At 40.9% G+C, this 25,800-nt stretch overlaps 1 protein-coding gene across 3 annotated transcripts in view; it reads right to left on the bottom strand.

Moving 5' to 3' along the window:
* LOC128566571 (olfactory receptor 1J4-like) overlaps positions 1 to 25,800 on the bottom strand; it is a 101,474-nt gene that overhangs the window by 13,781 nt on the left and 61,893 nt on the right. Inside the window, exon 1 of one of the 3 annotated variants that reach the window (XM_053563461.1) lies at positions 22,188 to 22,207. The exons of 1 other annotated variant lie outside the window; for it this stretch is intronic. The gene's annotated coding sequence lies outside the window, so the exon portion shown is untranslated. Of the gene's footprint in view, positions 1 to 903; positions 1,033 to 22,187; positions 22,208 to 25,800 lie in introns of those variants that run through there. One more of the 3 variants, XM_053563468.1, reaches the window with a different exon arrangement.

Genomic DNA, 25,800 nt, shown 5'->3' on the forward strand with positions numbered 1-25,800 from the left:
TTGTATGGTATATGAGAAAATGGTATCTTTGCTGGGAAGATTAGAAAATTGATGTGACTATAATTAATTAATTCATGTGCTAATATTTAATCTTTCTGCCACACATACATGGAGTAATAAAACATTTGTGTAAAACAGAGGTATAAAATGGTTGCCAAAATAAAAAGATATTTTGAGAAGTCAACTTAAAACCACCAATTGGCGGGGAGAGATTAAAGATGGTGGCTGAGTAACAGCTTCCCTGCAACTGGGAACAGTGAGTCTGGGGAGACAAGACTCCAGGCATCTCTGGCTGGTGGAATCTGCCTATAATCATCCCTTTGAGGATACAGGGAGTCAGCAAGGGACTTCTGGACCCCAAGAGGAGGACAAAAACAGTGGAAAACTGGCAACTGGTTGCCTGTGTTCGATCGACCTAATCACACCGGCAACCGTAAGTACAAGCAGCAGTGAGACTGCAAACCAGAAAGGCCTTACCTGTGAACTGTTTCGGTGTTCTTGGACTTGGCACTCAGTTGAACTGCCTTGGGGAGAGCTTCAGCAGGAGTGTGGAGAACTTTGGGCATTGTCTGGGGCCCCAGACTGAGCCACTGAGCTGGGTGCAGGAAACCATTGTGAAAGAACTGCCCCGGCAAGCTCCACACTCAGGGTCTCAGAGCAAGGATTGGGCGGGTCAAAGTAATCTACTGACTGAGCAGCCTAAAGGCAGGGACTGAGCTGCCTTACAGCCTTAATACTTAGGGGCAGAGTGAGACGGTTTTGGCACACTGGAGCCTTGGGCTTTTGCCCTGGGTAGAGTGCCATAATGTCAGAGCTCATAGCAACCTCAAACTCCTGGACTTGGCGCCGCCCAGACCTCCATAAGAGCTGTGCAGTGACCCCCGACCAGTGACCTGCACCTACCGGGCCTCCACATTCCCTGACCAGGAACTGCGGGAGCCATGCAACCCTGCGTCCTCCCTCCTGTGTCCTCACAGCTTCCACACTAGCCGTTCATCTGGACAGGGACTCTGGTAGCTGCGTGCCCTTTGGAGCTCTCCCTGCCTCTGTGCAGAGCTCTTCTCCTGGCCAGAGACTGCTGGAGCCTTGGGCTCTCTGTGCCAAAGTCACTGGGCACCTGGCACTCCCAGAACCGTGTGCTGGGAGGTTGCCCTGTTGCTGGATCTGGGTGTGTCACAAACCGGAGCTGCTTCCACAACCAGAACTCCCTAGCTAGAGCAGCCCCAGAGGAACTACACAGGGTCACTCCCTACAAAGATCCAGCAACAATAGAGTGATCCTGCTGGGGTCTAATCATGGAGAGACACCTCCTCAACTCTGAGGACAGCCAGAGGCAATGGTGAAAAACAATCATGAGGCTAAATCAACAGAAAAACTCTGGCAATATGAATAATCAGAGTACATCAACTCCCCCAAGGATCAATGGGGCAGAAAGAGCACAAGACCCCATGCACAAACAAATAGCTGAGATGTCAGAAATTGAATTCAGGATCTGGATACAAATAAGATCGAATTAGAATTCCAAAAGTTATCTCATGAATTCAACAGATTCAAAGACCAAATGACCAAAGAATTCGACACACTGAGACAAGAAGTTGCATCCCTCAAAGATCTGAGAAACACAGTAGAATCCCTCAGTAACAGAATGCAGCAAGCAGAAGAAAGGATTTCTGACATTGAAGACAAAGCTTTCAAATGCTCCCAAACCCTCAAAGAAGAAGAGAAATGGAGAACAAAAACAGACCACTCTCTCAGAGAGCTCTCAGATAATTTAAAGAAAACCAATACTCGTCTTACAGGGATCCCCGAAAGTGACGAAGTAGCTTCACAAGGAACAGAGTCTCTTCTCCATGAGATTATGAAGGAGAACTTTCCAGACATGCCAAGAGATTCCAAAATTCAGATAGCGGACAGTTTCAGAACTCCAGCATGACTCAATCCAAATAAGACATCCCCCAGACACATCATAATCAATTTCACTAAAGTTAATGTGAAGGAGAAAATTATGAAAGCTTCCAGACGAAAGAAAACCATTACCTACAAGGGGAAGAATATCAGAATAACTGCAGATCTCTCTGCTGAAACCTTTCAAGCTAGAAGAGGATGGTCATCGACTTTTAGTCTCATAAAACAAAATAACTTTCAACCCAGGATCCTGTACCCAGCTAAACTGAGCTTCATTTATGACAAAGAAATTAAATACTTCAACGACATTCACATGTTGAAGAAATTTGCCACAACTAAACCAGCTCTCCAGGACATTCTTAGACCTATCCTCCCTAAAGACCAGCGTAATTCTCAACCACAAAAATAAACCCACCCAAAAAATTTTTGATCAAATTCCAACTTCCACAGTCGCAAAAGGATTAAAAATGTCCACCGGTCTCTCGAAAGGCTTATCAATACTCTCAATTAATGTGAATGGTTTAAATTGTCGTCTAAAGAGGCATAGGTTGGCGGACTGGATACAAAAACTCAAGCCAGATATCTGCTGCATACAAGAATTGCATCTTACATTAAAAGACAGATATAGACTCAAGGTGAAGGGATGGTCATCTATATTCCAGGCAAATGGAAAGCAGAAAAAAGCAGGCATTGCAATCCTGTTCGCAGACGCAATAGGCTTTAAACCAACCAAAATAAGGAAGGATAAGGATGGACACTTCATATTTGTTAAAGGTAATACTCAATATGAGGAGATCTCAATTATTAATATTTATGCACCCAACCACAACGCACCTCAATTTATGAGAGAAACTCTAACAGACATGAGCAACTTGATTACCACTTCCATAGTAGTTGGAGATTTTAGCACCCCTTTAGCAGTCCTGGATAGATCCTCCAAAAAGAAGCTAAGCAAAGAAATTTTAGATTTAAACTCAACCATTCAAAATCTGGACTTAACAAATATCTACAGAACATTTCATCCCCAAAAAACTGAATACACATTCTTCTCATCAGCCCACGGAACATACTCCAAAATGGACCATATCCTAGGCCACAAATCTAACCTCACCAAATTTTAAAAAATAGAAATTATTCATTGCATCTTCTCAGACCATCATCGAATAAAAGTTGAACTCAATAACAACAGGAACCTGCATACCCATACAAAAACATGGATGCTAAACAACCTTATGCTGAAGGATACATGGGTTATAGACGAGATTAAGAAGGAAATCACCATATTTTTGGAACAAAACAACAATCAAGACACGAATTACCAGAACCTCTGGGATACTGCAAAGGCAGTCCTAAGAGGGAAATTTATAGCACTGCAAGCCTTCCTCAAGAAAACAGAAAGAGGGGAGGTGGAGCAAGATGGCAGCCGAGTAACAGCTTCCTTGCATCTGGGCACCGTGAGTCTGGGGAGACATGACTCCAGGCATCTCTGGATGGTGGGATCTGCCTATCATCACCCATGAGAGGATACAGGGAGTCAGCGAGAGACTTCTGGACTCCAAGATGAGGACTAAAACAGTGGAAAACCAGCAAGTGGTCGCGTGTGTTCAATCCGTCTAAACCCGCCCGCAACTGTGAGTTCAGTAGCAGTGAGACTGCAAACCAGAAAGGCCTTACCTGTGAACTGTTTTGGTGTCTTTGGACTTGGCACTCAGCTGAACTGCCTTGAGAGCCTGAGCGGGAGTGTGGAGAAATTTGGCCTTTGTCTAGGGCCCCAGTCTGAGCCGCTGAGCCAGATGGAGCTAATAGTGTTTGGCTCTGGGTCACAGGCAGCAATTGCGAGTGATCTGCCCCGGCAAGCTCCGCCCTCAGGGTTGCAGAGCTAGAATCGGGTGGGAGCTGGTAACCCAGCAACCAAGTAGCCTAAGGGCGGGGTCTCCCTAACCCTCCGGGGCAGAGGGAGACCAGTTTTGGCACACACGGTAAGTGGATAGCCACTTCAGCAGTGATTCCAGCGACAAGCACTTCCCTGGGAAAGCTTCTGCTCAGCAAGTGAACAAGTTCAAAGTACCTTTTAAGTGGGCTGAAGAGAGATTTAGGGTGTCTACCTGCTGGGGTTTGAGAAACTAGCAGCCTCCAGTCATATCAGAACTGTGATTAACATCTCACACCCCAGAAGACCACGTGTTGCCCAGACAATATTCAATAACATATACATACTGCTTTGTTTTTCGTTGTGTTTGTTTTTTTCTTTTTTTTTTTTTTTGGTTTGGTTGGGGTTTTTTTGTTTATTTTGAGGTTGTTGATTGTTGTTTTGTTTTTCAAGTTCAACCTTTTCCATACAGATCCTTTTTCTTTCTCAATTTTTCTAGTTTAATTATAATTTCACATGGCTGCCTATTTCAATAATTAGAACTTCATTTTTGTTAGTGTTTCTACCGCTATTATTTGATTTTCCACCCAATTTTATACCGTAAAGTTTTCTGTTTGCTTGTTTTGGTTTGATTTATAGCATTTTTGTCTTTCCTCTCTACTTGCTGGAGGTGGGGTACTGTGTCTGACCACGTTAGCAAAGAGCTGCTGACCTCAAGGGAACTACCCAACTGGGAACCCCCAGAAGGTGGGTTTTTTTTAAGGTTGTATCAAAGTACCCCAAGTACTATACCCAATAAGTACTATACACCTATATTGCTCTGTCACCCTCTTTCTGTGCCTCTCTTCTTTTTGTCAATATTCCTTTTAACCACCCCCTCTCCTTTCTCTATTTTTCTTTATTTTTCTTATCCCTCAGTCCTCCTTTCTTTCATCCCTTTTTTCCTCTTCAACCTTCTCACCCTTCTGGTCCTGTAACCCTTAGTCCACAGGCACGAGAACTCAAAGAGCAAGAGGAAGTGAAAGGAAAATTAGGGCAAGGAAACAGATAAAAGAAATCACTCATGAGGAAGAATCAGCAGAAAACTCCAGGCAACATGAAGAACCAGTCTAGAACAACCCCGCCAAGGGACCATGAGGTAGGTACTGCAGAGGATTCCACCTACAAAGAAATGTTAGGAATGACAGAAAGGGAATTTAGAATACACATGTTGAAAACAATGAAAGAAATGATGGAAACAATGAAGGAAACTGCTAATAAAGTGGAAAATAACCAAAAGGAAATTCAAAAACAGAATCAAATCAGAGATGAACGATATGAAGAATATAAAAAGGATATAGCAGACCTGAAGGAACTGAAACAGTCAATTAGGGAACTTAAAGATGCAATGGAAAGTATCAGCAACAGGTTAGACCATGCAGAAGAAGAATTTCAGAGGTAGAAGACAAAGTTCTTGAGCTAACTCAGTAAAAGAGGCAGAAAAGAAGAGAGAGAAAGCAGAACGTTCACTGTCAGAATTATGGGACTTTATGAAGCATTCCAACATATGAGTTATAGGAATTCCAGAAGGGGAAGAAGAATGCCCCAGAGGAATGGAAGCCATATTAGAGAATATTATAAAAGAAAATTTCCCAAATATCACCAAAGATTCTGACACACTACTTTCAGAGGGCTATCGGACCCCAGGTCGCCTCAACTCTAACCAAGCTTCTCCAAGACACATTGTGATGAACCTGTCCAAGTCAAGACAAAAGAAAAGATTCTGCAAGCTGTCAGGAGTAAGCACCAGTTGACCTACAGGGGCAAATCCATCAGAGTGACCGCAGACTTCTCTAACGAAACTTTCCAAGCAAGAAGACAATGGTCATCTACCTTTAATCTACTTAAACAGAACAATTTCCAGCCCAGAATTCTATACCCTGCTAAGCTAAGCTTCAAAATTGACGGAGAAATCGAATCATTTACGGATATACAAACATTGAGGAAATTCGCCACAACAAGACCAGCTCTACAGGAAATACTTCAACCTGTTCTGCACACTGACCACCACAATGGATCAGCAGCAAAGTAAGAACTCAGAAACTAAAGGACAGAACCTAACCTCCACACTGATGCAAAAGATAAAACTAAGCAATGGACTCTCAGAAAATAAGCCGAATAGAAAACTACCACACTTGTAAATTATCTCAATAAATGTTAATGGCTTGAATTCCCCACTGAAGAGACATAGATTGGTTGACTGGATTAAAAAACACAAGCCATCCATTTGCTGTCTGCAAGAAACACACCCGGCTTCAAAAGACAAATTAAAGCTCCGAGTCAAGGGTTGGAAGACAATTTTTCAGGCAAATGGAATTCAGAAGAAAAGAGGAGTTGCAATCTTATTTTCAGATACATGTGGATTTAAAGCAACTAAAGTCAAAAAAGACAAAGATGGTCACTTTATATTGGTCAAGGGAAAAATACAACAAGGAGACATTTCAATTCTAAATATTTATGCACCCAATTTAAATGCTCCCAGATTCTTGAAACAGACCTTACTCAGTCTGAGCAATATGATATCTGATAATACCATAATAACAGGGGACCTTAACACTCCTCTTACAGAGCTGGACAGATCCTCTAAACAGAAATTAAACAAGGATATAAGAGATTTAAATGAGACCCTAGAACAACTGTGCTTGATAGACGCATATAGAACACTCCATCCCAAAGATAAAGAGTATACATTCTTCTCATCACCCCATGGAACACCCTCCAAAATTGATCATATCCTGGACACAAAACAAATATCAACAGAATCAAAAGAATTGAAATTTTACCTTGAATCTTCTCAGACCATAAGGCACTAAAGGTGGAACTCAACTCTAACAAAAATGTTTGACCCCACCCAAAGGCATGGAAATTAAACAATCTTCTGTTGAATAACAGATGGGTGCAGGAAGAAATAAAACAGGAAATCATTAACTTCCTTGAACATAACAACAATGAAGACACAAGCTACCAAAACCTGTGGGATACTGCAAAAGCAGTTTTGAGAGGAAAATTCATCACTTTGGATGCCTACATTCCAAAAACAGAAAGAGAGCACATCAACAATCTCACAAGAGATCTTATGGAATTGGAAAAAGAAGAACAATCTAAGCCTAAACTCAGTAGAAGAAAAGAAATATCCAAAATCAAATCAGAGATCAGTGAAATTGAAAACAAAAGAATCATTCAGAAAATTAATGAAACAAGGAGTTGGTTTTTTGAAAAAATAGATAAAATAGATAAACCATTGGCCAGACTAACGAGGAATAGAAAAGTAAAATCTCTAGTAACCTCAATCAGAAATGATAAAGGGGAAATAACAACTGATCTCACAGAGATACAAGAGATCATCTCTGAATACTACCAGAAACTCTATGCCCAGAAATTTGACAATGTGAAAGAAATGGATCAATATTTGGAATCACACCCTCTCCCTAGACTCAGCCAGGAAGAAATAGAGCTCCTGAACAGACCATTTCAAGGACTGAGATCAAAGAAACAATAAAAAATCTTCCAACCAAAAAATACCCTGGTCCAGATGGCTTCACTCCAGAATTCTATCAAACCTTCAAGGAAGAGTTTATTCCTGTACTGCAGAAATTATTCCAAAAAATTGAGGAAGAAGGAATCTTCCCCAACACATTCTATGAAGCAAACATCACCCTGATATCAAAACCAGGAAAAGACCCAAACAAAAAGGAGAATTTCAGACCAACCTCACTCATGAATATAGACGCAAAAATTCTCAAAAAAATCCTAGCCAATAGATTGCAGCTTATCATCAAAAAAGTCATTCATCATGGTCAAGTAGGCTTCATCCCACGGATGCAAGGCTGGTTTAACATACGCAACTCCATAAACGTTATCCACCATATTAACAGAGGCAAAAATAAAGATCACATGATCCTCTCAATAGATGCAGAAAAAGCATTTGATAAAATCCAGCATCCTTTTCTAATTAGAACACTGAAGAGTATAGGCATAGGTGGCACATTTCTAAAACTGATTGAAGCTATCTATGACAAACCCACAGCCAATATTTTACTGAATGGAGTAAAACTGAAAACTTTTCCTCTTAGAACTGGAACCAGACAAGGTTGTCCTCTCTCACCTTTACGATTCTACACAGTGCTGGAAGTTCTAGCCAATACAATTAGGCAAGACAAGGAAATAAAGGGAATCCAAATGGGAGCAGAGGAGGTCAAACACTCCCTCTTTGCTGACGACATGATCTTATACTTAGAGAACCCCAAAGACTCAACCACAAGACTCCTAGAGGTCATCAAAAAATACAGTAATGTTTCAGGATATAAAATCAATGTCCACAAGCCAGTAGCCTTTGTGCACACCAATAACAGTCAAGATGAGAAGCAAATTAAAGACACTACTCCCTTCACCATAGTTTCAAAGAAAATGAAATACCTAGGAATATACCTAACGAAGGAGGTGAAGGACCTCCATAAAGAAAACAATGAAATCCTCAGAAAGGAAATAGCAGAGGATATTAACAAATGGAAGAACATACCATGCTCATGGATGGGAAGAATCAACATTGTTAAAATGTCTATACGTCCCAAAGCAATCTCCTTATTCAATGCCATTCCTATCAAAATACCAACATCGTACTTTCAAGATTTGGAAAAAATGATTCTGCGTTTTGTATGGAACCGGAAAAAACCCCGTATATCTAAGGCAGTTCTCTGTAACAAAAATAAAGCTGGGGGCATCAGCATACCAGATTTTAGTGTGTACTACAAAGCAATAGTGCTCAAGACAGCATGGTACTGGCACAAAAACAGAGACATAGACACTTGGAATCGAATTGAAATCCAAGAAATGAAACTAATAACTTACAACCACCTAATCTTCAATAAACCAAACAAAAACATACCTTGGGGGAAAGACTCCCTATTCAATAAATGGTGTTGGGAGAACTGGATGTCTACATGTAAAAGACTGAAACTGGACCCACACCTTTCCCCACTCACAAAAATTGATCCAAGATGGATAAAGGACTTAAATTTAAGGCATGAAACAATAAAAATCCTCCAATAAAGCATAGGAAAACCACTGGAAGATATTGGCCTGGGGAAAGACTTCGTGAAGAAGACTGCCATGGCAATTGCAACAACAGCAAAAATAAACAAATGGGACTTCATTAAACTGAAAAGCTTCTGTACAGCTAAGGAGACAATAACCAAAGCAAAGAGACAACCTACACAGTGGGAAAGGATATTTGCACATTTTCAATCAGACAAAAGCTTGATAACTAGGATCTATAGAGAACTCAAATTAATCCACATGAAAAAAGCCAACAATCCCTTATATCAATGGGCAAGAGACATGAATAGAACTTTCTCTAAAGAAGACAGACGAATAGCTAATAAACACATGAAAAAATGTTCATCATCTCTATATATTAGAGAAATGCAAATCAAAACAACTCTGAGATATCATCTAACCCCAGTGAGAATGGCCCACATCACAAAATCTCAAAACTGCAGATGCTGGCATGGATGTGGAGAGAAGGGAACACTTTTACACTGCTGGTGGGACTGCAAACTAGTACAACCTTTTTGGAAGGAAGTATGGAGAAACCTCAAAGCACTCAAGCTAGACCTCCCATTTGATCCTGCAATCCCATTACTGGGCATCTACCCAGAAGGAAAAAAATCCTTTTATCATAAGGACACTTGTACCAGACTGTTTATTGCAGCTCCATTTACAATCGCCAAAATGTGGAAACAGCCTAAATGCCCACCAACCCAGGAATAGATTAACAAGCTGTGGTATATGTATACCATGGAATACTATTCAGCCATTAAAAAAAATGGAGACTTTACATCATTTGTATTAACCTGGATGGAAGTGGAAGACATTATTCTTAGTAAAGCATCACAAAAATGGAGAAGCATGAATCCTATGTACTCAATCTTGATATGAGGACAATTAATGACAATTAAGTTTATGGGGGGGGGAAGCAGAAAGAGGGATGGAGGGAGGAGGGTGGGGCCTTAGTGTGTGTCACACTTTATGGGGGCAAGACATGATTGCAAGAGGGACTTTACCTAACAATTGCAATCAGTGTAACTGGCTTATTGTACCCTCAATGAATCCCCAACAATAAAAAAAATAAAAAAATAAAAAAAAAAATGGAGACTTTACATCCTTCGTATTAACCTGGATGGACGTGAAAGACATTATTCTTAGTAAAGCATCACAAGAATGGAGAAGCATGAATCCTATGTACTCAATTTTGATATGAGGACAATTAATGACAATTATGGTTATGGGGGGGGGAGAAAGAGAGAAGGAGGGAAGGGGGTGGGGCCTTGGTGTGTGTCACACTTTATGGGGGCAAGACATGATTGCAAGAGGGACTTTACCTAACAATTGCAATCAGTGTAACTGGCTTATTGTACCCTCAATGAATCCCCAACAATAAAAAAAAAAAAAAAGAAAAGACATAACGATAATCAGAGGAGAATTAAATGAAATTTAAAACAAAAGAATTATACAACGGATCAATAAATCCAAAAGCTAGTTTTTTGAAAAGATCAATAAAATAGATAAACCTTTGGCCAACCTAACCAGAAAAAAAAGAGAAAATCTCTAATTTCTTTTTTTTTTTTTTTTTATTGTTGGGGATTCATTGAGGGTACAATAAGCCAGTTACACTGATTGCAATTGTTAGGTAAAGTCCCTCTTGCAATCATGTCTTTCCCCCATAAAGTGTGACACACACTAAGGCCCCACCCCCCTCCCTCCATCCCTCTTTCTGCTTCCCCCCCCATAACCTTAATTGTCATTAATTGTCCTCATATCAAGATTGAGTACATAGGATTCATGCTTCTCCATTCTTCTGATGCTTTACTAAGAATAATGTCTTCCACTTCCATCCAGGTTAATACGAAGGATGTAAAGTCCCCATTTTTTGTAATGGCTGCATAGTATTCCATTGTATACATATACCACAGCTCGTTAATCCATTCCTGGGTTGGTGGGCATTTAGGCTGTTTCCACATTTTGGCGATTGTAAATTGAGCTGCAATAAACAGTCTGGTACAAGTGTCCTTATGATAAAAGGATTTTTTTCCTTCTGGGTAGATGCCCAGTAATGGGATTGCAGGATCAAATGGGAGGTCTAGCTTGAGTGCTTTGAGGTTTCTCCATACTTCCTTCCAGAAAGGTTGTACTAGTTTGCAGTCCCACCAGCAGTGTAAAAGTGTTCCCTTCTCTCCACATCCACGCCAGCATCTGCAGTTTTGAGATTTTTGTGATGTGGGCCATTCTCACTGGGGTTAGATGATATCTCAGGGTTGTTTTGATTTGCATTTCTCTAATATATAGAGATGATGAACATTTTTTCATGTGTTTGTTAGCTATTCATCTGTCGTCTTTAGAGAAAGTTCTATTCATGTCTCTTGCCCATTGATATAAGGGATTGTTGGCTTTTTTCATGTGGATTAATTTGAGTTCTCTATAGATCCTGGTTATCAAGCTTTTGTCTGATTGAAAATATGCAAATATCCTTTCCCATTGTGTAGGTTGTCTCTTTGCTTTGGTTATTGTCTCCTTAGCTGTACAGAAGCTTTTCAGTTTACTGAAGTCCCATTTGTTTATTTTTGCTGTTGTTGCAATTGCCATGGCAGTCTTCTTCATGAAGTCTTCCCCCAGGCCAATATCTTCCAGTGTTTTTCCTATGCTTTCTTTGAGGATTTTTATTGTTTCATGCCTTAAATTTAAGTCCTTTATCCATCTTGAATCAATTTTTGTGAGTGGGGAAAGGTGTGGGTCCAGTTTCAGTCTTTTACATGTAGACATCCAGTTCTCCCAACACCATTTATTGAATAGGGAGTCTTTCCCCCAAGGTAAGTTCTTGTTTGGTTTATCGAAGATTAGGTGGTTGTAAGATGTTAGTTTCATTTCTTGGTGTTCAATTCGATTCCAAGTGTCTATGTCTCTGTTTTTGTGCCAGTACCATGCTGTCTTGAGCACTATGGCTTTGTAGTACACACTAAAATCTGGTATGCTGATGCCCCCAGCTTTATTTTTGTTACAGAGAACTGCCTTAGCTATACGGGGTTTTTTCCGGTTCCATACAAAACGCAGAATCATTTTCTCCAAATCTTGAAAGTACGATGTAGGTACTTTGATAGGAATGGCATTGAATAGGTAGATTGCTTTGGGAAGTATAGACATTTTGACAATGTTGATTCTTCCCATAAATGAGCATGGTATGTTATTCCATTTGTTAATATCCTCTGCTATTTCCTTTCTGAGGATTTCATAGTTTTCTTTATAGAGGTCCTTCACCTCCTTCGTTAGGTATATTCCTAGGTATTTCATTTTCTTTGAAACTATGGTAAAGGGAGTTGTGTCCTTAATTAGCTTCTCATCTTGACTGTTATTGGTGTATACAAAGGCTACTGACTTGTGGACATTGATTTTATATTCTGAAACATTACTGTATTTTTTGATGACTTCTAGGAGTCTTGTGGTTGAGTCTTTGGGGTTCTCTAAGTATAAGATCATGTCGTCAGCAAAGAGGGAGAGTTTGACCTCCTCTGCTCCCATTTGGATTCCCTTTATTTCCTTGTCTTGCCTAATTGTATTGGCTAGAACTTCCAGCACTATGTTGAATAGTAAAGGTGACAGAGGACAACCTTGTCTGGTTCCAGTTCTAAGAGGAAAAGCTTTCAGTTTTATTCCATTCAGTAAAATATTGGCTGTGGGTTTGTCATAGATAGCTTCAATCAGTTTTAGAAATGTGCCACCTATGCCTATACTCTTCAGTGTTCTAATTAGAAAAGGATGCTGGATTTTATCAAATGCTTCTTCTGCATCTATTGAGAGGATCATGTGATCTTTATTTTTGCCTCTGTTAATATGGTGGATAATGTTTATGGACTTGCATATGTTAAACCAGCCTTGCATCCCTGGGATGAAGCCTACTTGATCATGATGAGTGACTTTTTTGATGATAAGCTGCAATCTATTGGCTAGGATTTTGTTGAGAATTTTTCCATCTATATTCATGAGTGAGATTGGTCTGAAATTCTCCTTTTTATTTGGGTCTTTTCCTGGTTTTGGTATCAGGGTGATGTTTGCTTCATAGAATGTGTTGGGGAAGATTCCTTCTTCCTCAATTTTTTGGAATAATTTCTGCAGTACAGGAATAAACTCTTCCTTGAAGGTTTGATAGAATTCTGGAGTGAAGCCATCTGGACCAGGGCATTTTTTAGTTGGAAGCTTTTTTATTGTTTCTTTGATCTCAGTGCTTGAAATTGGTCTGTTCAGGAGGTCTATTTCTTCCTGGCTGAGTCTAGGGAGAGGGTGTGATTCCAAATATTGATCCGTTTCCTTCACATTGTCAAATTTCTGGGCATAGAGTTTCTGGTAGTACTCAGAGATGATCTCTTGTATCTCTGTGGGATCAGTTGTTATTTCCTCTTTATCGTTTCTGATTGAGGTTACTAGAGATTTTACTTTTCTATTTCTAGTTAGTCTGGCCAATGGTTTATCTGTTTTATTTATTTTTTCAAAAAACCAACTCCTTGTTTCATTAATTTTCTGAATGATTCTTTTGTTTTCAATTTCACTGATCTCTGATTTGATTTTGGATATTTCTTTTCTTCTACTGAGTTTAGGCTTAGATTGTTCTTCTTTTTCCAATTCCATAAGATCTTTTGTGAGATTGTTGATGTGCTCTCTTTCTGTTTTTTGAATGTAGGCATCTAAAGCGATGAATTTTCCTCTCAAAACTGCTTTCGCAGTATCCCACAGGTTTTGGTAGCTTGTGTCTTCATTGTTGTTATGCTCAAGGAAGTTAATGATTTCCTGTTTTATTTCTTCCTGCACCCATCTGTTATTCAACAGAAGATTGTTTAATTTCCATGCCTTTGGGTGGGGTCAAGCATTTTTGTTAGAGTTGAGTTCCACCTTTAGTGCCTTATGGTCTGAAAAGATACAAGGTAAAATTTCAATTCTTTGATTCTGTTGATATTTGTTTTGTGTCCCAGGATATGATCAATTTTGGAGAATGTTCCATGGGGTGATGAGAAGAATGTATATTCTTTATCTTTGGGGTGGAGTGTTCTATATGCGTCTATCAAGCATAGTTGTCCTAGGGTCTCATTTAAATCTCTTATATCTTTGTTTAATTTCTGTTTAGAGGATCTGTCCACCTCTGTAAGAGGTGTGTTAAAGTCCCCTGTTATGATGGTATTATCAGATATCATATTGCTCAGACTGAGTAAGGTCTGCTTCAAGAATCTGGGAGCATTTAAATTGGGTGCATAAATATTTAGAATTGAAATGTCTTCTTGTTGTAGTTTTCCCTTGACCAATATAAAGTGACCATCTTTGTCTTTTTTGACTTTAGTTGCTTTAAATCCACATGTATCTGAAAATAAGATTGCAACTCCTCTTTTCTTCTTAATTCCGTTTGCCTGAAAAATTGTCTTCCAACCCTTGACTCGGAGCTTTAATTTGTCTTTTGAAGCCAGGTGTGTTTCTTGCAGACAGCAAATGGATGGCTTGTGTTTTTTAATCCAGTCAACCAATCTATGTCTCTTCAGTGGGGAATTCAAGCCATTAACATTTATGGAGATAATTGATAAGTGTGGTAGTATTCTATTCGGCTTATTTTGTGAGAGTCCATTGCTTAGTTTTATCTTTTGCATCAGTGTGGAGGTTAGGTTCTGTCCTTTAGTTTCTGAGTTCTTACTTTGCTGCTGATCCATTGTGGTGGTCAGTGTGCAGAACAGGTTGAAGTATTTCCTGTAGAGCTGGTCTTGTTCTGGTGAATTTCCTCAATGTTTGCATATCCGTAAATGATTTGATTTCTCCGTCAATTTTGAAGCTTAGCTTAGCAGGGTATAGAATTCTGGGCTGGAAATTGTTCTGTTTAAGTAGATTAAAGGTAGATGACCATTGTCTTCTTGCTTGAAAAATTTCATTAGAGAAGTCTGCGGTCACTCTGATGGATTTGCCCCTGTAGGTCAACTGGCGCTTACTCCTGGCAGCTTGCAGAATCTTTTCTTTTGTCTTGACTTTGGACAGGTTCATCACAATGTGTCTTGGAGAAGCTCGGTTAGAGTTGAGGCGACCTGGGGTCCGATATCCCTCGGAAAGCAGTGTGTCAGAATCTTTGGTGATGTTTGGGAAATTTTCTTTTATAATATTCTCTAGTATGGCTTACATTCCTCTGGGGCTTTCTTCTTCCCCTTCTGGAATTCCTATAACTCGTATGTTGGAACGCTTCATAAAGTCCCATAATTCTAACAGTGAACGTTCTGCTTTCTCTCTCTTCTTTTCTGCCTCTTTTACTATCTGAGTTATCTCAAAAACTTTGTCTTCTACCTCTGTAATTCTTTCTTCTGCATGGTCTAACCTGTTGCTGATACTTGCCATTGCATCTTTAAGTTCCCTGATTGACTGTTTCATTTCCTTCAGCTCTGCTATATCCTTTTTATATTCTTCATATCATTCATCTCTGATTTGATTCTGTTTTTGGATTTCCTTTTGGTTATTTTCCACTTTATTAGCAGTTTCCTTCATTGTTTACATCATTTCTTTCATTGTTTTCAACATGTGTATTCTAAATTCCCTTTCTGTCATTCCTAACATTTCTGTATAGGTGGAATCCTCTGCAGTAGCTACCTCATGGTCCCTTGGCGGGTTTATTCTGGACTGGTTCTTCATGTTGCCTGGAGTTTTCTGCTGATTCTTCCTCATGAGTGATTTCTTTAATCTGTTTCCTTGCCCTAATTTTCCTTTCACTTCCTCTTGCTCTTTGAGTTCTCGTGCCTGTGGACCAAGGGTTACAGGACCAGAAGGGTGAGAAGGTTGAAGAGCAAAAATGGGATGAAAGAAAGTAGGACCGAGTGATAAGAAAAAAAAAGAAAGATAGAGAAAGGAGAGGGGGTAGGGATAAGGAATATTGACAAAAAGAAGAGAGGCACAGAAAGAGGGAGACAGGGCAATATAGGTGTACAGTAGGGTACTTTGACACAACCTTAAAAAAACCCACCTTCTGGGGGTGCCCAGTTGGGTGGTTCCCTTGAGGTCAGCAGCTCTTTGCTAACCTGATCAGACACAGTACCCCACCTCCACCAAGTAGGGAGGAAAGACAAAAATGCTATAAATCAAACCAAAACAAGCAAACAGAAAACTTTATGGGGATAAAATTGGGTGAAAAACCAAATGATAGTGGTAGAAACACTAGCAAAAATGAAGTTGTAGTTATTAAAAAAGGCAGCAATGGGAAATTATAATTAAACTAGAAAAATTGAGAAAGAAAAAGGGATCTGTATGGAAAAGATTGAAATTAAAAAACAAAAGAACATCAACAACATCAAAATAAACAAACATACAAAAAAAAACCAAACAAAAAAAAAGAAAAAAATACACAACCAAAAACAAAGCAGTTTGTATATGTTATTGAATATTGTCTGGGCAACACATGGTCTTCTGGGGTATGAGATGTTAGTCACAGTTCTGATACGACTGGAGGCTGCTGATTTCTCAAACCCCAGCAGGTAGACACCCCAAATCTCTCTTCAGCCCACTTAAAAGGCACTTTGAACTTGTAAACTTGCTGAGCAGAAGCTTTCCCAGCTTTCTCGCTGGAATCACTGCTGAAGTGGCTATCCACTTACCCAGTGTGCCAAAACCGGTCTCACTCTGCCCCTGAGGGTTAGGGCTGCAAGGCGGCTCAGACCCCACCCTTAGGCTACTTGGTTGCTGGGTTACCAGCTCCCACCCGTTTCTAGCTCTGCGACCCTGAGTGTGGAGCTTGCCGGGGCAGATCACTGACAATGGTTCCGTGTGACCCACTGCCAAACACTATTAGCTCCGTCTGGCTCAGCGGCTCAGACTGGGGCCCTAGACAACGGCCAAAGTTCTCCGCACTCCCGCTCAGGCCTTCCCCAAGGCAGTTCAACTCAGTGCCAAGTCCAAGGACATCAAAACAGTTCACAGGTAAGGCCTTTCTGGTTTGCAGTCTCGCTGCTACTGAACTTACAGTTCTGGGCGGGTTTAGACGGATTGAACACACGAGACCACTTGCCGGTTTTCCACTGTTTTAGTCCTCCTCTTGGGGTCCAGAAGTCTCTCACTGAGTCCCTGTATCCTCATAGGAGTGATGATAGGCAGTTCCCACCAGCCAGAGATGCCTGGAGTCCAATCTCCCCAGACTCACGGTGCCCAGATGCAAGGAAGCTGTTACTCGGCTGCCATCTTGCTCCGCCTCTTAAAATCTCTAATTTCATCAATCTGAAAAGGTAATGATGAAATACAATAGACCCCTCAGAAATTAAAAAAATCCTTAACGAATACTACAAGACACTCTACTCTCACAAATATGAAAATCTGAAAGAAATCGACCAATACCTGGAAGCACGCCACCTACCAAGACTTAGCCAGAATGAAGTGGAAATGTTGAACAGGCCTATATCAAGTTCTGAAATAGCATCAACTATACAAAATCTCCCTAAAAAGAAAAGCCCAGGACCATATGGTTTTACATCAGAATTCTACCAAACATTTAAAGAAGAACTAGTACCTATACTACTAAACCTCTTCCAAAATATAGAAAAAGAAGGAATATTACCCAGCACATTCTACAAAGCAAACATCACCTTGATCCCCAAACCAGGGAAAGACCCAACAAGGAAAGAAAATTATAGACCAATATCACTAATGAATATAGATGCTCAAATACTCAATAAGATCCTAACAAACAGAATCCAACAACACATCAAAAAAATTATACACCATGACCAAGTGGGATTTATCCCAGGGTCTCAAGGCTGGTTCAATATATGTAAATCTATGTAATTCAACACATAAACAAACTTAAAAATAAAGACCATATGATTCTTTCGATTGATGCAGAAAAAGCTTTTGATAATATCCAGCATCCCTTCATGATCAGAGCACTTAAGAAAATTGGTATAGAAGGGACATTTCTTAAATGAATAGAGGCCATCTACAGCAAACCCACAGCCAATATCGTTTTGAATGGATTTAAATTGAAATCATTTCCACTTAGATCAGGAATTAGGCAAGGTTGCCCATTGTCTCCATTGCTCTTTAACATTGTAATGGAAGTTTTAGCCATTGCAATTAGGGAAGAAAAGGCGATCAAGGGTATCCACATAGGGTCAGAAGAGATCAAACTTTCACTCTTCGCAGATGATATGATCGTATATCTGGAAAACAGTAGGGATTCTACTACAAAACTTTTAGAAGTGATCAAGGAATAAAGCAATGTCTCAGGCTACAAAATCAACACCCATAAATCTGTAGCCTTTATATATACCAACAATAACCAAGCCGAACAGTCAAGGTCTCTATTCCTTTCACAGTAGTGCCAAACAAGATGAAATATTTGGGAGTTTACCTAACAAAGGACGTGAAAGATCTCTACAAAGAGAACTATGAAACTCTAAGAAAAGAAATAACCAAAGATGTTAACAGATGGAAAAAACATACCATGCTCATGACTGGGAAGAATCAACATTGTTAAAATGTCCACACTGCCCAAAGCAATATATAATTTTAATGCAATTCCGATTAAAGCTCCATTGTCATACTTTAAAGATCTTGAAAAAATAATACTTAGTTTTATATGGAATCAGAAAAAAAACTCGAATAGCCAAAACATTACTGAGCAATAAAAACAAAGCAGGAGGAATCACGCTACCAGACCTGAGACTGTACTATAAATCGATAGTGATCAAAACAGCATGGTACTGGCACAAAAGCAGAGAAGTGGATGTCTGGAACAGAATAGAGAACCAAGAGATGGATCCAGTTACTTACCATTATTTGATCTTTGACAAGCCAATTAAAAACATGCAGTGGGGAAAAGATTCCCTATTTAACAAATGGTGCTGGGTAAACTGGCTGGCAACCTGTAGAAGATTGAAACTGGACCCACACCTTTCACCATTGACTACGATAGACTCTCACTGGATAAAAGATTTAAACTTAAGACATGAAACTATAAAAATACTTGAAGAAAGTGCAGGGAAAACTCTTGAAGGAATCGGCCTGGGTGAATATTTTATGAGGAGGACTCACCAGGCAATTGAAGCGGTATCAAAAATACACTACTGGGACCTGATCAAACTAAAAAGCTTCTGCACAGCCAAGAACATAATGAGTAAAGCAAGCAGACAGCCCTCAGAATGGGAGAAAATATTTGCAGGTTATACCTCCGATAAAGGTCTAATAACCAGAATCCACAGAGAACTCAAATGTATTAGCAAGAAAAGAAAAGTCTCTTCAAGGGATTTGAAGAGAAACTTCTCTAAAGAAGACCGACGCAAGATCTACAAACACATGAAAGAAAGCTCATCATCCTTAATCATCAGAGAAATGCAAATCAAAACTACTCTGAGATATCACCTAACCCCAGTAAGAGTAGCCCACATAACAAAATCCCAAAACCAGAAATGTTGGCATGGATGTGGAGGAAAGGACACACTTCTACACTGCTGGTGGGAATGCCCACTAATACGTTCCTTCTGGAAGGATGTTTGGAGAACACTTAGAGATCTAAAAATAGACCTACCATTCGATCCTATAATTCCTTTACTAGGTTTATACCCAGAAGACCAAAAGTCACAATATAACAAAGACATCTGTACCAGAATGTTTATTGCAGCCCAATTCATAATTGCTAAGTCATGGAAGAAGCCCAAGTGCCCATTGACCCACGAATGGACTAGCAAATTGTGGTACATGTATACCATAGAATATTATGCAGCCTTAAAGAAAGATGGAGACTTTACCTCTTTCATGTTTACATGGATGGAGCTGGAACATATTCTTCTTAGCAAAGTATCTCAGGAATGGAAGAAAAAGTATCCAATGTACTCAGCCCTACTATGAAGCTAAATTATAGCTTTCACATGAAGGCTATAACCCAACTATAGCACAAAACTATGGGAAAAGGGCCAAGGAAGGGGAAGGGAGGGGGGAGGTTTTGGTGGAGGGAGGATAATGGGTGGGGCCACATCTATGGTGCATCTTAGAATGGGTACAGGCGATTGCACTAATGTACACAGCTATGATTTAACAATAAAAAAAAAAAGAAAAAAGATGGAGATTTTGGGTGGCACCTTTGGCTCTAAGGAGTAGGGTGCCAGCCCCATATACCGGAGGTGGTGGGTTCAAACCTAGCCCTGGCCAAAAAAAAAATGGAGATTTTTACCTCTTTCATGTTTATATGGAAGGAGCTGGAACATATTCTTCTTAGCGAAGTATCTCAAGAATGGAAGAAAAAGTATCCAGTGTACTAAGCCCTACTATGAAACCAATTTATAAGCACCCACACTTTCATATGAAAGCTATAACCCAACTGTAGCCCAAAAAGAAGGGGAAAGAGGAGAGGGAGGGGCGGAGGAGGGAGAATGGGTGGAGAGAGGGTAATGGGTGGGACCATACCTACAGTGCATTTTACAAGGGTACAAGTTAAACCTACTAAGTTTAGAATATAAATGTCTTAACACAGTAACTAGGAAAACACAGTGAAGGGTATGTTAACCAGTTTGATGAAAGTATTTTAAGATGCATATGAAACCAGCATTTACCCTATACTTGCATTAATGTACACAGCTATGATTTAATTAAAAAAATAATAAAAAAATAAAAACCGAAAATAAAAAACAAAACAAAAAAAACACCAATTGACATAATATCCACAGACACATATTGGCCAGAGAAAAATGTAGATTTAGCTTGACATGTGCAAATGAATGCCTCTTTTGAAGCCTCTAAAAAACTGCAAGTGATAGTGAGGAAAAGGGGGTGAAGGAGAATAGTCCAACTAGTAAAGGTATATCAGAAATCTTATAAATAAATATGACGGTGGTTTGATGTAATTATTGGGAGGAAATTATAATTCCCCAGTATAATTATAATTCCCTTAGTGGCTGTAGAGTTAAAATGTCTATTTTTGTGTACCAAATATTGAAGGAGTTCAACATTAAGAATTACTTTTTAAAGCAGAATGTCTGTCATTTGCGACCACATGTAAGAACTGAGAGGACATGATGCTGAGTGGAATAATCTACATGGCAAGACAAATACCACACCATCTCGCTCACATGTAGAATCTTAAGTCAAGTTCAGAGAAGCAGAGAGCAGTACAGGAGTTACCAGAGGCAGCAGGGGGAGAGAGGTGGGCATGGAAAAGTAGAACATGGGTCAAATGGTGCAAAATTTCAGTTAGACAGGAGGAATGCTTCTCGTGACTATAGCTAATAATAACATCTTATAGATTTCAAAACAGCTCAAAGGGCCAGGTGCAGTGGCTCACACCTGTAATCCTAGCACTCTGGGAAGCTGAGGCAGATGGATTGTTTGAGCTCAGGAGTTTGAGACCAGCCTGAGCATTCATTCTATTTTTAGTAAACTCCATCTCTACTAAAAATAGAAAAACTAGCTTTGCATAGTGGTGGGCACCTGTAGTCCCAGCTACACAGGAGGCTTAGGCAAGAGGATCACTTGAGCCCAGGAGTTTGAGGTTACTATGAGCTATGATGCTACAGCACTCTACTCAGGGTGACAAAGAAAAAAAGGCTGAAAGAATGTATTTTAAATGCTCTCACCGCAATGAAAAAAAATAGATATTTGAGGTGATGCATATATTGTACTCCATAAATATAGATATTTGAGGTGATGCATTATATTTTTGAGGTGACGCATCATATTGTACCCCATAAATATATACAATTATTTGTCAATTGAAAATTAAACAAAACATTTAAAAGAATTATTTTTAAATAGTGGGTGGAGTGTTGGATATATTAATTACGTTTATTTAATTTTTGTATAATGTACATATATGTCACAACATCACACCATGTTCCATAAATATACACAATTGTATTTGTCAATTAAAATATTAATTTAATATACATGTAAAGAATTATTTTTTAAATTCCTAAGGAATATATGGCGAAGAAGAATCATAAAAGTTGGAAGCAAACTGGAAGGAAAAAATTATTGTAACAGGTGGCCTATAATCTTCTCTTGGGCCTCAGGAAAACCTGAGGATTAGAATCTTGGTTTCATTCTATGCTATGGTAATTCAAAGAAGGGACAGGAGTAAACTAGATCAACAATAAATTAGGATCCTGATAAATCAGAATCCTGCTATGTAGTGAACCAGCATGCTGTACCTGTTTCTCAGTTGCCTATTAGTTGACCAGTAATTGACAAGAGGCAGCTGCACAGAGAACTAAGAGCTAAAAATAGTTCCCAGAAAGGGCTACTTGACCACCAAGGTGTGAAAGTCCAGGGGACTGCAGATCTGGTGTGATGCCTGAGCTGAGGATTCTGGCTTTCTCTCCTGACCACTCACGTTCCAGTGTGACATCCTGGCGGACACCAATGAGGAACATTGGACAAGCCACACCCCCTCAGCGCTGCGGCAGTGCCTGGCGTGGTGCCCCTCCTTTAACCCAGAGGGAAGTTTAAGTAGATTTGGTGCTAGATGAAACATGTTGGGCCTCATCAACTCGATTGTCAGTCTGTACCTAGGACCCCGCCTTCCTGCAGATTTTGTGCAATCACCTCACGCTTGGCATCTTCTTCTTCCCATACCCTTTTGCTTGTCTCTCAGCAATGTTTAATTTCATCTCGTTCACTGTGTCTATCTTAGCATTTCCCCCTCCTTGACTAAGACAGTGCCAGAGATGCTCCCTGGAGGGCGGATGACTCCACATCTACTAACAGAGGATGGTAACGAGAAGGAGCTGCTGGGCCACTATTGCAGCTGGAACTGGGATAATTCTAACAACTTCCCAACAGATAAATGATGTAAAACTTTATCTGATTCCATACTGAAAATCTGGCACTAAGGAGCCCCTAACATCACCAACATCCCTTGAACCCAGAGAACCTAATGGTGCCTGATCTACTGACATAGAACTCTAATCTACCTTCCCCCCTTGTATCTGAACTAGCCCAAGCATGCACACACATGCACTTCACCAACCACACCTTTCCTCTGCCTGAAAACTGCTACTCCCACCATACCGAGTTATCCCACACAAAAGAAAAAATAGCATTTCACTTCCATCTCATCTTCTAAAGTACCCACCACTGTTCCTACACCCTAGTCACCCACCAACAGGGAGCTGAATCACACCTGTGAGACATGGCCGTGAAGCCTGGGAATATTCTCCACACCAGGGAAATGGTACTGACATGTTCCATCACCATGGGTTGTGGGAAGGAGCATGGCCTCCCTTCTGCCGGGTGCTTGGAGATGGCACAGAGTGGATTTTCCGGAGAGACCAGCAGGCAGGGAGAACACCCTGCTCCCTCAGACACAAAAGGCCCCAAGGGGGCTGGCAAAGGAAGGTTAGAGCCCCACGGCTGGGAGAGGTCTCCAGACCACACAGTCCTCACTCAGTGGCTCTGCGTGGCTGTGCTTCTGGAATAAGGAGTTGGGATGGTGCCAACACCAGAGTTGGGAATGAGAAAGGAATCTGAAGCTGTGTCTGGATAACGTGTGACCCCTATCAACATATCTGCTCCCCTCCTTTTTCCTCCTCTAGGCAGTCACTGAGGGGAATGTCAGGAGGCTGCAACCTTCAGGCAAAGTGTGGAGTCTGAATCAATTGGCAGACGTGGCACAGAAAGGGGCTTCTGCCCCCGGAGAGACTGCGGTGGAGAGAAGACATCTGTCTGGAGGAAGCACCAGGATTAAATAGTCACCGTTCATGGCCTGCATCTATTAGGTCTGCCAGCCTCACAGCCTGCCGTGGCAGAGTGTGGCTCCAGAGTGTCTGTGAATCAAACCTTGGCAATAATCACTTGGAGTGTTTTGATAAGACATCAGCAAATCAGGAAAGGTTTCCACATGTTATTGTCCAAATGAACCCAATGAAATCAAGCATTATCCATGTATACAAAAAGGAGTGGGTGGTCACTATGACTAAGCTTCCTCCAGTTTTCACATGTTTGGTTAACCTAAGTGCAGACAAGGCAAGCTTCCAAAATTTAACCACAACTGGTTACTTCACTAAAATGTTTTTCTCTGCCTCTTAGTACAAATAGCTAATGTTTAGGGGGGTGCTTTTACCTGCCTTTGCTCACTGAGTCCTCCCAACACCTCTGAGATAGGTACTCCCATTATCCCCACTCTGCAGGTGGAGAAATTCTGTCACAGGGAGGTCAGATAACTTGCCTTATACCACTGGCCGGATGAGAGGCAGGACCACATCCCTAGAAAGTGGACCAGACCCCATTCTCTCAGCCTCCACCCATATGACCACTTTTCATGGAGGAGCCAGGAGGCCCAGTTTCCATTCTTGACTTTGTAAATAAAATGCCTCAATAAAAATGTCATGATAATTAAGGTCTTGCCTCCCATCCAGCCTCAATTTCTCCTTTCTTTAAAATGAGGGAATTGGACTCCATGATCTCTAAGAGTTTCTCCACTCAGAGCCCCAAGGGATCTGTTTTGAAGTTGAAGCAATGAGAAACCAAGAGGCAGCTTCAAGAAGAGGGTACCCCTGCCATTCCTGCCATTCTCCACCCATGCGGAATGAAACGGAGAGCTGCTCTTTAGACAGCAGCTTGGGGCCCACTGCATTTCATCCTTCCATCTGTTCAGAATCCTGAATGACCCTCCAGACATTTTTTCATTCTGAAAATATTTATCAAGGGACCATTGTGTTCCAGGCACCAGGCCAGGTGGGGTGGGGTAATAGGGAACCAGATGCAGACCTCATGGTTGGGCAGCCCACAGTCTAGTGGGAAGGACCAGGTTGTGAGCACTAAGACTCAGTTCCGTATTGTGTGTACAAGAGGGGCACAGATCCAGAACTGGTAGAGGAACCTCAGGGCAGGCTTCTGAAAGGAAGGGATATCCGATCTGAGCCTGAAGGGTGAGGAGTAAGGGCTCAGACAGGAGGACGGGCATCTTCAGGCAGGTGGAATTACGTATGTCTCCTCGGCAAGGAGCAGCAGGAAATGCTTTACCATAGGAGCATGGAATGCAAGGACTTAGGGAGAAAGACAAGAGAGGAGGCAACAGGGCCCGGCATGAGCCATCCCGGATGCTCAGTGAGCAGTGTGAAGGAGCGTGGCCTCCCTCTGCCAGTAACGGGGAGGCTTAGACAGCACAAAAGTGGCTGCTCAGGATGAATTGTGGGGTTGAATCATGTCAGCCCCAAAACCTGTGTTGGATTCCTAGCCCTTAATTCCTCAGAATGTGGCATTATTTTTTACTTGGAGATGGGGCCCTAACAGAGGTTATCAAGTTAAAATGAGTCATCAGGGTGGGTCTTAATCCAGCAGGACTAGTGTCCTTATAAAAAGAGAAAATTTGGAGGTAGAAACAGAAACTCACATGTGTAAGGGCAGATGATGTGAAGAGACACAGGGGACTGTCGCCTGGGCAACAGAGTAAGACTCTGTCTCAAAAAAACAGAACAAAAAAAAAACAGTTATCTACAAACTGAGGCGAGGGGTCCAAAACATCCTTCCAGCATAGTTCTCAGAAGGAAACAATCCCGACAACAAGCTATTTTTGGACTTCCAGCCCCCAGAACAGCGAGACAATACATTTCTGTTGTTTACACCACCACTTTGTTTACAACAGCCCTATCAAATTAATACAGCAACTTATTCAGATTTGCATTTTGTAAAAATTGATCTGCTTACAAAGAAGAGGACTGGGCTGAAGGGGACAGTCTCATCTGCCAGGAGCCAGTTTGGAGGCCAGAGATGATAAAGGTCTCTGTGAAGGCAGGAATGGCCGAGACAGAGAGGCTGACCAACTAAGAGACTTGTAGGGGCAGAGTCTGCAGGATGCACTCAGGGGCTGAGTACCAGAAATGGGAGGAACTGAGCACTCAAGGGCCATGTCCAGTCCCTGTTTGTAGCTCAGGTAAACATGTGGCCACAGCAAAGTGTCGCCAATCACCTGATTAGGAATCTCAGGCACAAGTTCTGCACAATAG

The sequence above is a fragment of the Nycticebus coucang genome, chromosome 2 (genome assembly GCF_027406575.1).
Source record: "Nycticebus coucang isolate mNycCou1 chromosome 2, mNycCou1.pri, whole genome shotgun sequence".
In the NCBI taxonomy this organism is placed as follows: Eukaryota; Metazoa; Chordata; class Mammalia; order Primates; family Lorisidae; genus Nycticebus; species Nycticebus coucang.